This window comes from Kogia breviceps, chromosome 10, assembly GCF_026419965.1.
Source record: "Kogia breviceps isolate mKogBre1 chromosome 10, mKogBre1 haplotype 1, whole genome shotgun sequence".
NCBI lineage: Eukaryota > Metazoa > Chordata > Mammalia > Artiodactyla > Physeteridae > Kogia > Kogia breviceps.
Genome location: NC_081319.1, coordinates 56,677,998 through 56,691,313, shown reverse-complemented (window position 1 = coordinate 56,691,313; position 13,316 = coordinate 56,677,998). Strand labels below are relative to the sequence as shown.

The window sequence follows — 13,316 nt, the reverse complement described above, 5'->3', positions numbered from 1 at the left end:
AAGTTTCCTTGATTTGAATAGGGGTGCCTATTGTGATTATCCTGTCCCTGTTACAATGTTGCTTGTTGTGTGGGTGTGGGAGGGGGTGGGCCAGTAGTTTGTGCTTTTAGCTCCCAGGTCCATTTCACATCTGGACCATATGTAATCATGGAGTCCTAAATTTTTCCTGATGCCACAATTGGGTGAGACTTCTGGGTGCCCTTTGATGGAGGTGGGGATGTTTTTCATACTGGAGGGATATAATAATGTGGCCATGGAGGTGGGCAGAATTAATTGGATTACTGGCCCGAGTTAGTTCTTTGAGTCTTCTGCATAATTACCACGGCCCTGTCATGGGCAGTGTCCTTCTCCGCCTTGTGACATTGAGCTTGGCCTTTTGCTTTGCTCCATGAAATAGGGCTGAAGTGATAGTGCCAATTTTTAGTCAAGGCCTTACAAGGCTTGGCATGTTTCTTCTTTTCCTCTTGTGCCTCTGCCATCACCTTGAGAGGAATGTGCCCCCACAAGCCCTCTGGGAGAGGGAGAGACGGAGACCATGGCAAGGACTCAGACCTGTAGACCTGCGGAGTGAAGCAGAGCTGCCCCAGGTGACCTCTAGAGCCATAGGATAAAGGAGTGTTGCTTTTAGCCACTCGATTTTGGGGTCATTTATTACACAGCATTATTGTGGCCCTAGTTAACCGACACACTTGGCTTCTTGGTCCCAGCAACAATCTCACAGACCAGCTGTGGTGTCAGCTTCCCAGCTGTACCTGCAACATTTTCTCCTTAGGCTGGAACTACTGTCAAAATAGTCCTGCCTCCTGGGTGGACCCAGAGTGCTAGCCTGAGGTCTTCTGCCTCGACCTTCCCACCTTTGCCTGGATCTGGCCCAGACTGGCCCCTCAGACTGGCTCAGCCCACCCCTGCACTGCCCACAGTGGTGAGTTTTATTGGAAACTTTATTGCTTTCTCAAGGGGGTAGCATATGTATAGATATTACAAATAAATAGTATACCAACACCACCAATGTATCACTAAGGTTTTGTAAGAGTAAGTCACTTGTTCCTTGTAAGTAGTTTTAGACACTACAGTCATCACATAGAGTGGAGATGTGCCCATGATGGTGGAACGTCTCATTCGACAAAGAAAAGTAGGTGTGTTTTTCACTCCCCCTCGTGTTGCCTGTGTCTTCCTTAGCACTTTGGTATTGTCATAGGATTGTGAGTTGCAAAATCTAAGTTTGGGTCCAGATTTTGACTATTAACTTGTCTAAGTCATATGACCAGTCATATGACCAGGAAGGGCCAGAATTTGAGTATATTTCTGTCTGGTTCCAGATCCCATGCCCTTAATTACTGTCTATATTGTTTAATAACCTGGTTACTAGCTGGGTGGTAGAATGCTCATCTGGTTTCCTCTTATGTAAAATGGGGGTGGAACTTTCTAAAGCAAAGCATTGTGAGGAAACAATGAGAAATTTTATGTGAAAGTGCTTTGTACATCAACTTTATCTTCTTTTAGAAGGAAACCAAGTATGTGTTTAAGGACATAGCAGTTATAGTTACTGAGATTAAATGTAACTATGCATCTGACATGATCACTTGTCTTAGTTTTGTATTACTCCATCTGCTATAGTCGTCAATATCAGATTTCCTTTTTTCTCTTTTTCAAATTAACCTTTGGAAATCATTGCTAGCAGCATCACCATTTTCTCTCTAATGGGTATGTGAACAGCAACGTCTGTCTTCTAAGGGACATCTCACTGTTGCACTTTAGCTGCGGGTTTAAATCACCTTCCTTTCTCACAGACTTTCAGTTAAAGAGAGTGGGGGGGGAGGGTCTTAATACTGATGGGCAGTGTCAGGATTCTTTGTCTCTTTGGATACATTCCAGTAAATGTGCGAATGCCTTTCATGGGGAGCCCATGTGTGTTTAAGCACACCCTCAACCAGCAAGGTGGAATTTGGACCCTGGCTTCAAAGACCTTTTGAAAGCCAGGAAGCTGACCAAAATATTTGATGAGAATTAGTCTGTTTTAGCAGTGACACTTGCTTATTATGACAGGCAATTAAATTGCGTACATTTAAATTTTATAAAATAACCCTCTTGCAATTTGAAGAGGGAAAGGAGCTGGCAGGAGAGAAATGTGTGTGGCTGTACCCCTCTCTTCTGGAATTTTCTATCTAGTGATGGAGCAATGGAAAAATATAGGGGGTCCTCCAAGCAGAAAGTACATTTGAAAATGGAATGTCTCAAAGCAGAAGGGAGTTCTCTTTCCAAATAGCTACAAAATCCCTTCATACAATTCCTTCCCTCTTAGGTGTCCCCTGCCAGAGGTGAGATGCCATACCTCACAGACTCTGAGGTCAACAGACAGCTTTAGACCTAGGCTGTCAATAGCTATTCAACAGCTATTCATTCAGCTATTCATTTGGAGGGGGTTAAGCAAAAACTAGGACTCCCCTCCTAAATCCCTTTTTTGGTTCCTCTTGAATTGCAGAGAAGGCCAATGACAGCAACACCTGATGTTTAAACCCCACTAGGTCTTGGCCTTAGGGGACTCAATGCTTCCACCACACAATTGGCTCAGACTCTAAGTGTTCCCTAAGACCACGGTTTCCTCTCTCCGCTTCCTGCTGAGCTGTCTGCCTGCAGCCCATTGCCCCTGTTCCTGCATAACCACCACAACCTCACCTACTGCTGTGGTTGAAGCTAAGATGTGGGAGGCATAGGAGGGGAGGTTGGCAGGGGACCTGCATCTTAGATGGTGGTTCTAAGTGAACCAGCAAGCTCTTGGAGCCCCTTCATCAGAGGGGGAAAAGCTGTACTTCTTTATGGTGAGGGCTGCCCACAGCCCTTCTGCCCGCCTCTCCTGTGGTCTCCTGGGCCTGTCTCAGGAGGAGCTGCCGTCAGGCAGTGGCAGAGCTGGAGGTCACCTGATCTATGCAAGCCTGACTTCTTCCCGGCAGAGGAGGTCTAGGGTGTGAATGCACAGCAATGCATGACAGTGTGGATTATTTGGAAACTGGGCTCCAGTTTTATAAGGTAGAATGTGTTAAGGTGGAGATTTGAAAGCAAAGGAGAGTGCGATTAATTCTGCCTGCAGGAACAGCCTCAAGGAGAGGTTTCATTCGTTTCTTCATTCAGTGCAATGGGCACTGGTAATATTATAGTGAACACGTGACCTCCAGACCCACTGGTACTGGTGCTCTGGGCGAGTTGCTTCAGCCTCTTCATGCCTCACTTTCCTTATCTGAAAACTAGGATAGGTGGTGTAGAACAGGATAAAATGAGCAAAGACAGGCAAAGCACCTAACACAGTGCCTGGCTTGTTGCATATTATGTGATGATCGTTTTTATTATTTTTAAAAAATTCATTCATATATATTTTTTGGCTGTGTTGGGTCTTCATTGCTGCGCACAGGCTTTTTCTAGTTGCGGTGAGCAGGGGCTACTCTTCGTTGCGGTGCACAGGCTTCTCATTGTGGTGGCTTCTCATTGCAGAGCATGGGCTCTAGGCACATGGGTTTCAGTAGTTGTGGCACGCAAGCTCAGTTGTTGTGGCACACGGGCTTCAGTAGTTGTGGCTCGTGGGCTCTAGAGTGCAGGCTCAGTAGTTGTGGTGCACAGGCTTAGTTGCTCCATGGCATGTGGGATCTTCCTGGACCCATGTCCCCTGCATTGGCAGGTGGATTCTTAACCACTGCACCATCAGGGAAGTCCCTTAATGATCGTTTTTACAGTCTAGTTGGGGAGCGAGTCCTAGGAATCAAAGCCCAAATTGGAAGAGAGAAGAGGGGGAGGCTGGAAGGGATGAGAGTCACAGGCTGAACGAGCACAGAGGTGAGAAAAGCAGGAACAGCAGATACTTAACCTGGGTAAGCAGAGTGCAGGGGGTGGAGGGGAAGGATCTTGGGAGTTAAGGCTGGCCAGGCAGGCTGGGCTCTGCTCAAGGAAAGATTTGTCTGTCACACCAAAGGCAGCACTTCGTTCCACAGAGCAGCCGGGCTTGGCAACACTCCCAGCATCTCCAGGATGAACACATAAGAGTGCTGGGTGCTGGACAAGTTTGGGATGTCATACCATTCTGTGATCTTCAGGCACCGGGGGGAGGGAGGGACCAGTGGGTGGACATCCCTATGCCCCGTGTCTGAGCATCTCCATGCCCTGATGTTAGCTCAGATTGTCAGCTTCCGAAGTGAGCGCCTTGGGGCTGCCAGCAGGCAGCCTCGGACTGGAAGGTTTGGTGTCTCTGCGATGTCTTATTCGGCTGCCTGGGAATGATGCACCCCAGCCGCGGAATTTTCGATGGCAGTGGGTCTCTGGCTGTCAGAAAAGTTACAGGTAGATACGTTCATTTGTCCTTGAAAACGTAATATCATTTTCTTCTGTTCGAGTCAGCTTAGAGACCTCGTTACTTTAAGTTCATCCAGTTGTTGGAGCAGCCTTTTTGATTTCACGATGCTCTCAGCATCAGGTTGGGGAAGAGCTGATGCATTTTTAACTACCGTCAAGTTTAAGGCTCTTGAGTACGGTGGCACGTGCATCCAGTCATTGGTGGCTGTCTGAGAGCCGGGTCTGTGCCAGGAGGGTCCCTGATTGCAGTGTGTGTTCCAGGAGGGGGGCAGGGTGTGTCCTTGCACTTGGTGACCCACCCAGACCGTGGCACAGTGCCTTGCACGTGTTAGAACATCAGTTCCATTTTTATATTGATTTTAAACTTTCTTCCACTCTAGCCTGTTCAGAAATGTCTTCTGGCAACTTCTATACTACAACTTTGGTTTGAACCTGAGCTGGTTGTTGATTTTTCTTCCAACTCCTATCATGCTCTCCTGGTTGCCTATGGCTACATGAATGCAGGGCAGCCAGCAAACACGAAATGCCAGCAGCAGACAACAAAGCATGTGATTGAGTTAGGGACCCTGCAAGGCTGGGGGGTGTGGCTACCTTCCTCTGGTCTCATGCCCTGGGCCAGTGGTTGGCAGGTCTGCCTGAGCAGGACTCTGCTGATCTTCTGGGCTTACTCAGGATCTGGGGACTGGCCTGCCCTTGGGGAGCTGAGGCAGTCTCAGGGGGAAAACGGGCAATTCAGCTCTCCCTCACTCACCCACCTTTCATCTGCCAATGGGCATGTCCTTGTGGAGACAGCAGAGGGGCAAAAGCAAGAGTAAGTCCACCGTGCCAGTGCTTTCCAAGCCTCTGCCTGCACCATGCCCACTAACATCCTGCTGGCCAAATAAGTCACGCAGCCTACCCCAGAGCCAAAGTTGTTGAGAGTAGGGATGAGCGTTTGATGTGATGCATCCACTAAGTGTGCTTGTGGAACAAGAAGAGAAAATCTCAATAAGAAAATGCAAATCAGGGGCTTCCCTGGGGCTTCCCTGGTGGCGCAGTGGTTGGGAGTCTGCCGTCTAGTGCAGCAGACATGGGTTCGAGCCCTGGTCTGGGAGGATCCCACAAGCCGCGGAGCAACTGGACCTGTGAGCCACAGCTGCTGAGCCTGTGCGTCTGGAGCCTGTGCTCCGCAACAAGAGAGGCCGCGATAGTGAGAGGCCCGTGCACCGTGATGAAGAGTGGCCCGCGCTTGCCACAGCTGGTGAAAGCCCTTGCACAGAGATGAAGACACAACACAGCAAAAATAAATAAAATAAATTAATAAACTCCTACCCCCAACATCTTCTTTAAAAAAACAAAAAAAGAAAGAAAAATAAAATGCAAATCGGGATTTCTCTGGCTGTCCAGTGGTTAAAGCTCTGCACTTCCACTGCTGAGGGCTCCTGGGCAGGAAACTAAGATCCTGCAAGCTGAGCAGCATGGCCAAAAAAAAAAAAAAAAGGAAAAAGAAAATGCAAATCACCTACAATCCTACCAACTACAGATAAATCATTGCTGACATTGTAAAAATCCTTCCAACCTCATTTCCAAGTAAATATGTACTCTTAAAAGCACATATGTAATATCGATCACACGATTGTTTCCATTGCTTTTTTATGTACTTAGATATTTATATCCACACAATGAAATCCTCTCTTGATGAGCATTAAATTTGTTTCTGTTTTCACAAATATAAATTACTCTGCCATGAACATCCTTATCATTCCATCTTTGGGTCCACTCACATTTTTGTCCTTCATAGAAGAGGAATTAGTAAGTCAGTGTGTCTGTACAGTCGTCAGGCTCTTACGTCTTTCCTTGGTTCCACCACAGGTGTAGAGGGTCTATTTCTCTGCTATGCCGGGGTTGTTGTTGTTTCTTTTCATGTTCTTAAATTTATTTTATTTTTTTGATCCTTCAATCCTATAACTGTTTGGGGTTTGGTTTCTGCTTGAATTTTATGTTACCTGTAACAGTGCATTAGGTTAATCTCTGTATTAAAGAACATTGACCAAATGACTGAGATGGTAATTTTTCTCTAATTCCTTAGAGAGGGAGGAAAATTAACATTAACATAGGCCATAAACTTGGGCCTGAAAGTGAGATAAGAATAATAAATCAGGCAATGGATAGGGAGAAGAGAAAATGTTAAAAGAATCAGTGGACACTTAATTTAGATGCTAAATGTCCTCTTGGTCAATCACTGTCGTGACAAATACTAGTGGAGAGCCATTTGTCTTGAACATGTTTTGGTGGCCTGATAAATTAAAAACCCATAAAAATCGGTTGCATTGCCATTTCAGCATGGGAGGGGAAGTAGAGGTGCTTTAGAGAATAAGATCAGTTTCTACTGATTCCTTTTGTTAAGATGGTCATGTGGCTTCCCTTTCACATGTGGCTTCCCTTCACATTTTGTAATCATGATTGGTGAATTTTTTGATGTTAGATTACTTAACTGATTATTTCCACAATCCACCTTTCTTCTATTAAATTGAAATCACTTATAGTGAGAGCATGATGACAATTTTATTTTCCATTCACATAATGTGAATATGAAACGGAGCAGGACCCTATGGTCCTTGCCCCCCACGTCCTCAGCCTGCCTTTTGTCTGTGGAAACACTTTAGCCAAAGAATTAGTTTAATTACAAAAGTGAGAAACTGCAGGAACAAAGGAAAACAGTCCAACAAGACTAAATAATAATAGTTTAGTCATGAAGCAAAGAGGAACCTTTAGTTCCTCTTCATGGGCTAGAGATAATATTCTGAGCCATATCCTGCAAGCTGTCTTATAGATACTGAAACCCCCACCATGTGGAAGACATTAACTGCATGATGACCAGACTATAGCCTGACATAAGCTGACACAATTCCAAGAACTGGCCTCAGAGAAATGGGAACAAACCAACCCTGGAACTGAAGATTAACTGTACTTAAAACAATCAAGATGATGGTGGTCAGACCATTGGTGGATGACCAATTTCAAGATGACTGTCAGAGCTGACTGTGCTGTTTCTGCATGTAGTCCCCTCCTTCCACCTATAAAAGCTCTTGCCCACTGATTGTCCGTGGGGGGAGTGGCCTTTGGACATGAGTCTGGCCCCCCCACCCTTGTTGCCAGCATCTCAAATAAATCAAATTTTCCTTTCTACCAACTTTGCCTCTTTATGGGCTTTTGAGCAGTGAGCAGCCAGACCCCACTTTCGGTAACAGGTATTTTGTGTATTTGTAATTTCTGTTTTTAGTGTCCAGAGAAAAACTGGCTTTGGATGATGGTCCTTGCCCCACTGCACAAAATATTTAAATTCACTCAAAACCATTATGGCTCCAAAGTTTGGACCTTATACACCCTGGACTGTGAGTTTCCCCCTTCCCAGGATCTGAGCTTTATTCATAACCCTGGACCTAGCACAGCAAGCAGTGGCTTAATAAATATTATGTATAAATATTTATTTAATGAATAATTATTTAATAAATATTACTGAATACATACATGAATGGGGTTTATGTTATGAAAATATCTGGAACCTTTGTGCAGATGAGGTCTAAATTTGCCGTCTAACTAAGCCTTTCCAGCTATGTAAGTCCAAGTTCTCAAAACAGATTGAATCTAGAGTGTTTTCACAGTATAGCACTTAATTATATACATGGACACATATGCTTCGTTATTTATTCCATGTGTGTGATAGCCAGTCTCCAAGGTGATTCTCACCTCCTGGTATTCACACTCTTTTGCAGATAGGGCTCACCTGTATGACCATAAGGGAGTTACAAACATGGTAGAGGGCGACCTTCAAGGCAGTTCAGAAGAGACATTGAGGCTTTCACTTGGCTTTCTTCTGGGTCACTCACCTGGAAGAATCCTGCTGCAGGTCATGAGGACACTCAAGCAGCCTTCTGGAGAGGTCCATGTGGTGAGCAACTGAAGCCTGCCACCAAAAACCAGCTGTAACTTGACAGCATGTGGCTGAGCTCACTTGGAAGTGGCCCTTCAGCCCCAGGCAACCTTCAGATGACCAGCTCCAGCCGATGTCTTGTCTGTGACCCCATGAGACACCCTGAGCCAGGACCACCCAGCCAAGCCACTCCTAGATTCTGATCCACAGAAACTGTGTGTTATAATAAACATTTATTGTTTTAAGCTACTGATGTTTGGGGTAATTTGATAGCAGTAATAGATAGTAATAGACAGTAATAGATAGCTAAAATAATATGTGACAGGCTTGTCTCACCAAATAGATTATAAGCATGTTGAAGCAAAGGACCATGTCTTTCATTTGTCACAGTGACTTGCATGGTATTGAGATATTAGTCAAGGTAAATGATGTTAATGCTTCACAATTACCTTCTAGTCAAGTCAACAAATATTTATCTAATGCCCGTCAGACACCCTTCTAGGAGCTAAGAAAAGCAGTAAACAAAAAGGAATAAATTCTAGAGGATAAAATATATAGTAATAAAACTAAAGTTATGGACCAGGCCAATGAAAATAGGAAGCTAAGAAAAAAATAAAACGAAGATGAAGGATGCTGTTTTGTATATTTGACTTAGGGTGTCAGGAAAGCTTTCTCCATAGACATTTGGGCCAAGAGCCATGCGTGCATCTGGGAAACACCAGCCCAGGCAGAGGGAACCACAAGTTCAAAGGCCATCGAAGTAGAAAGTGGGGCACGGCCAGTGTGGCTGAGGCTGCTGTTACTGTTGAAGATTTCACTAGTCAGTTGCTTGAGTGTCTCATGGGTCCAACTTCACATTTAAATCTCTCTCTTGGGAGCTTGGACCCCTCTTTCCTTGTTTCCTGAACTTGTACAGGGCGCTGGATATTGGTCTACTTTACACAGACCTGCTTATGTAAATAAATCACTATGTAAACATATAAACATGACTAATGAGTCAAAATAGGTTAATATTTTTAGCCAGAATGAAAAATTAGAAAATTCATAGATTGCAGTCTGCCTTACATTACTTCTGCTACTCGAAACTTTCTGACTTCATTAAAGCCATCAGTGCCCTCCAATAAATTATATAGGTAGTAACACAAATATGTCTGAATGTTTCTGACCCAGCAAGAAATAATCTGTTCAATCAATATATCTTTATCAAGACATAAGGTCGCAAATCGACATGTAATTAGTTCTCCCAACAGAAGAACAAATAAAATTCTGTTTCTGAAATGTTCTGTCATTCTCTGCCGTGGATTTCACCCCTTCTCCCTCTCGCTGGAAGACACACAGTGACTGGAAGGATCTCTAGTCAGTGAGTCCTGTCTGGATCGCAGGGTGATGGTGATGTCTGCGGTTCAAAGCCAGCTGAATCTCACTCTTGCATCTCATCTTGGAGAGACAGGCTTGTCCTTATTGAATACGCTAACGCCCCTCAGAGAGGCATAATGCAGAACTGCAACTCACATTTAACATGTTAAATGATCGAGCTCCTGTATTGTTCTGTGGCAGCACCTGGTGTTCACTCTTTGTAAAACTGATTGATTTGCTTGCTTTTATCACTTGCTATCATAATTTATTATTTGCTCCCTTTTATCAACATAATCTTGGCAAATTAATTATTTTATTTGTGCTTTAATTCTGAAGAGTACGTTTCTTTGAGAGGTTTACATAGGGAAGAGAGGAAGAATCAAAGAGAGGAAGCCAGAAAGAGAGACACACAGAGAAGAATCCCTGGCGGGGGTGTGATATATGTGGTATGTGTGTGTGTGGTGTGTTTATGTGTGTGGTTTGGTGTGTGTGTGTGTATGTGTGGTATGGTATGTGGTGTGTGTGTGATGTATGTGGTATGTATGTGGGGGTATGGTGTGTGTGTGTGGTGTATGTGGTATGTATGTGGGGTATATGTGTGTGGTATGTATGTGGGGGGTGTGTGTGTGTGTGTGATGTATGTGGTATGTGTGGGGTGTGTAGGGGCAAGAGACAGGAGAGGTCACCATTGAGTTGTAACCAGAAGGGAAAAAAGGACAACTAGACTAGGATTTGTTTGTGAAAAGGAAGAAGAGTACTTTAAAAAAAAAAAAAAAATATATATATATATATATATATATATATATATATAAATTGAAAAAGTAATTATTGTCTGTGTTTTTCTTCTTAAAAATAATAGACCATTCAAACTATAAGAGGCAAAATGTTAGAAATACCCAAGAGGAAATGCTCTGTATCATTTATAATTATTTTTTCTCAGGTCTAACTGCATCTACTCTATAGCACAGGTTATGAAAACAATGAGTTTTTTAAATCTCGTTTACATTTTTACATGTTAGCCTAGTCATGCATAGGCAAAAATATTTTTTAAAAATACCTTTCTTTGGTGCATATTTAATTACGATGAAGTGTTTAAAACATGGAGACATTTGGCTATGATAATAATTTACCAAAAATTTTTTTTAGCTTTGATGGAAGTCAAGCAAATGAATTTGCAAAATGTAAAGGAATTTCAATCTTTCTTACAAATTGTTTTTCATGAGCTGTAATGCTGATGACTTTATAATTTGGCATAAATGTAAACATATGCTGAAGTCTATTCATGTTAGATTGCCCAGTCCTTAAAGATGTTTCATTTTAGGACATTAAAACAATTTTAGGGGGATTGACAGAACCTCTAGAATTTTGTTCTCTAAGTAACAAGAACTTTAAATATTTATTACCCATAGAAATGATTATCTCTTAACAGCAATTTTAAGAGAATTCAGGGGTATTCTTATTGAAGAGAAAAATTTCAACAGTCTTTCAAATGTTTAACAAAATGAAACAACAAGCAAACAAAACAAAGCAGTAAATCCTTATACCTATTTTCTCCCAAGGATTCCTTTCTTTTGAAAACTCTATTTCAAGGGAAACTTAATCTGTGTGTTCCTGATTCATTTATACACCTTAGACTCATTTCAAACCCCAACACATCTTATGAACCCTTTAATGAGGCTTTTCAAAGATATTTTTATTTGAAATATAAAGTCATGTTTTGTTGGCACTAAATGGAGCTTGGGGTGCAGGAGAGAAAGCTTGGAGCCCAAGGGTGCGAGGTGTCTCTAAACAAGGTCAAAGTCACTCTTCCAGTCTCAAATGAGATTGAAGTAAAGAATAGAATGTTCACTGTGTGATAGCATTTGTGAGCCAAAGATTTTAAAAAGAAATAAAGTTCTCCTGAAACCATTAAATATCTAAAGCCCCAAACAAATTCTACATAAAGTAGAATAAGTTGGAGTTTCTTGAATTCGATTGGTGTGTGTCTTAGTAGTTTTTAAATTTGGAGACAAATATGTTTAAAGCCCAATATTTTTAGCTCGTGTATTTATGTTGCTGACTGTCTGAGTTGGGGTTTTCCCCAGAATCAGACAAGATTAGGGCTCAAGTGGTTTATTTGGACTGTGATTCCAGACAACACATTCTGGTGCTCGTGGAAGGGTGCACTGACAGCGTGTTGTTGGCAGGTCTCCACCATGGGCACCTGGAGCTCAGTTTTGCTGGGAGCTCTGGGAGCTCCTGACCCCCACCAGGGGTGAGGAGTCTGGGGGATTTCTATACCAGTTGCCACTGGTCATTGGTTGAGGGCCACTCCTGGAGATGGTATCCATCCGCACACCAGAATGGACTGAGACGGTGGGGACCATGGAGACGTGGGCTGTGCAGCTAACATCTGCTCCTCTGCCACACCTTCTGTTTATTTCAGAGTGAAAAGCATAGGAGGTTCATGGTGGGAAATTGAGAAAGCTTTATCTAAGCCATTTTTCAAGCAAAAGACAGTTTGTGATTGATGCAAGTAATTTGAGGGCCTTAATTACTCAGAGTTTAAAAACCAAGCTCAATGTGTATTTGCTTAGACACTCCACTTTCCTTTACATGAGTAATAATAGCTAACATTTATTAACCTCTTAGTATGTACCTGGCACTATGCTACGTGTCTAAGCTCAGAACATGTAATCCTCAAGACCACTGTGTGGGATGCATTTTTAAAGGTTGTGATAAGGCTTTCTGATGAACCTGTGAAGGGGTGCAGAGCCCCTGGGATGGGGCTCAAGCCCGGAGGGCACAGAGCAACTGCCTTTCTGGGTAGAAGGACCAGGTCCCAGCTTGTCCCCAGAAGCCACCTTTTATAAGAGGATATAAGTGTCCAGTGATCACAGTTTGCCATGATAAATGGGTGGTAAATATCTATGCAGAGGGGAAAAATTGGTTAATAGAAATTCCAGGAATGGGTCAGCGGGCAGCAGAGATGACGACAGATTTTGGTCTCATCATCATTTACTTTTCTTGATGCCGACCGTGTATTTGGAACCAAGTGAGATGTTTACTAATAGGCAGTACAAGGAGGTATAGGTTGAAGGAGGAATCACTCACAGTGTATGATCTGGGGGTGGGGGCTGGCGCTAGCAGCCACCTTTGGGGAGGCTTTCTGGCTCCTGAACACAGATCTATGTCTCCCGAGACTCTGCTGCCTGCTCCACTGGCTGTCTGTCCCGGACTAGGGCTGATTTGATCTGCCCAGAGGAATGGGGACTTTCTCTAATTCACACACAGGTATCACATAAGTCAATAGTAGCCCTGACTTTTCTCCCCTGACCATAATCCTAATGCTGCGTGCTTTTCTTCAAAGTTGGGACAAACTGGAGATGCTTTTGTGGTTCAAATTATTCAAAGAAACAACTTTCCCGTCTAGTATAACTTGTAGTCACCGATTGGTCTTAAACTGACCTATTTTTTTCTGACTCTCCTTGTGTTTTGGTGCAACCCTATTTTCCCTTAGAATGTTACCTCTACTTAGTTCTCAAGTACTTGAGAAATACACTTGAACTTGAATATACTAATATGTGTTATCTTCAGTTTTACTGTCACTCTCTCTCTGTGACTGACTCTGGTTGCTTGTAGCAAAAGGACCTTAAGTAATACATTAGCCTAAGAAGTTGTGCAAAGAAACACCAGGATTGCTTAATCAACATGGCAGCTCTAGCTGCAG

The 13,316-nt window shown here is 43.3% G+C and overlaps 1 protein-coding gene across 1 annotated transcript in view; it reads left to right on the top strand.

Annotated features, from left to right (window-relative positions):
- Window positions 1-897: 897 nt before the first annotated feature.
- RBMS3 (RNA binding motif single stranded interacting protein 3) overlaps window positions 898-13,316 on the top strand; it is a 1,499,266-nt gene continuing 1,486,847 nt past the window's right edge. Inside the window, exon 1 of the mRNA XM_059077389.2 lies at window positions 898-922. The gene's annotated coding sequence lies outside the window, so the exon portion shown is untranslated. The remainder of the gene's footprint in view (window positions 923-13,316) is intronic.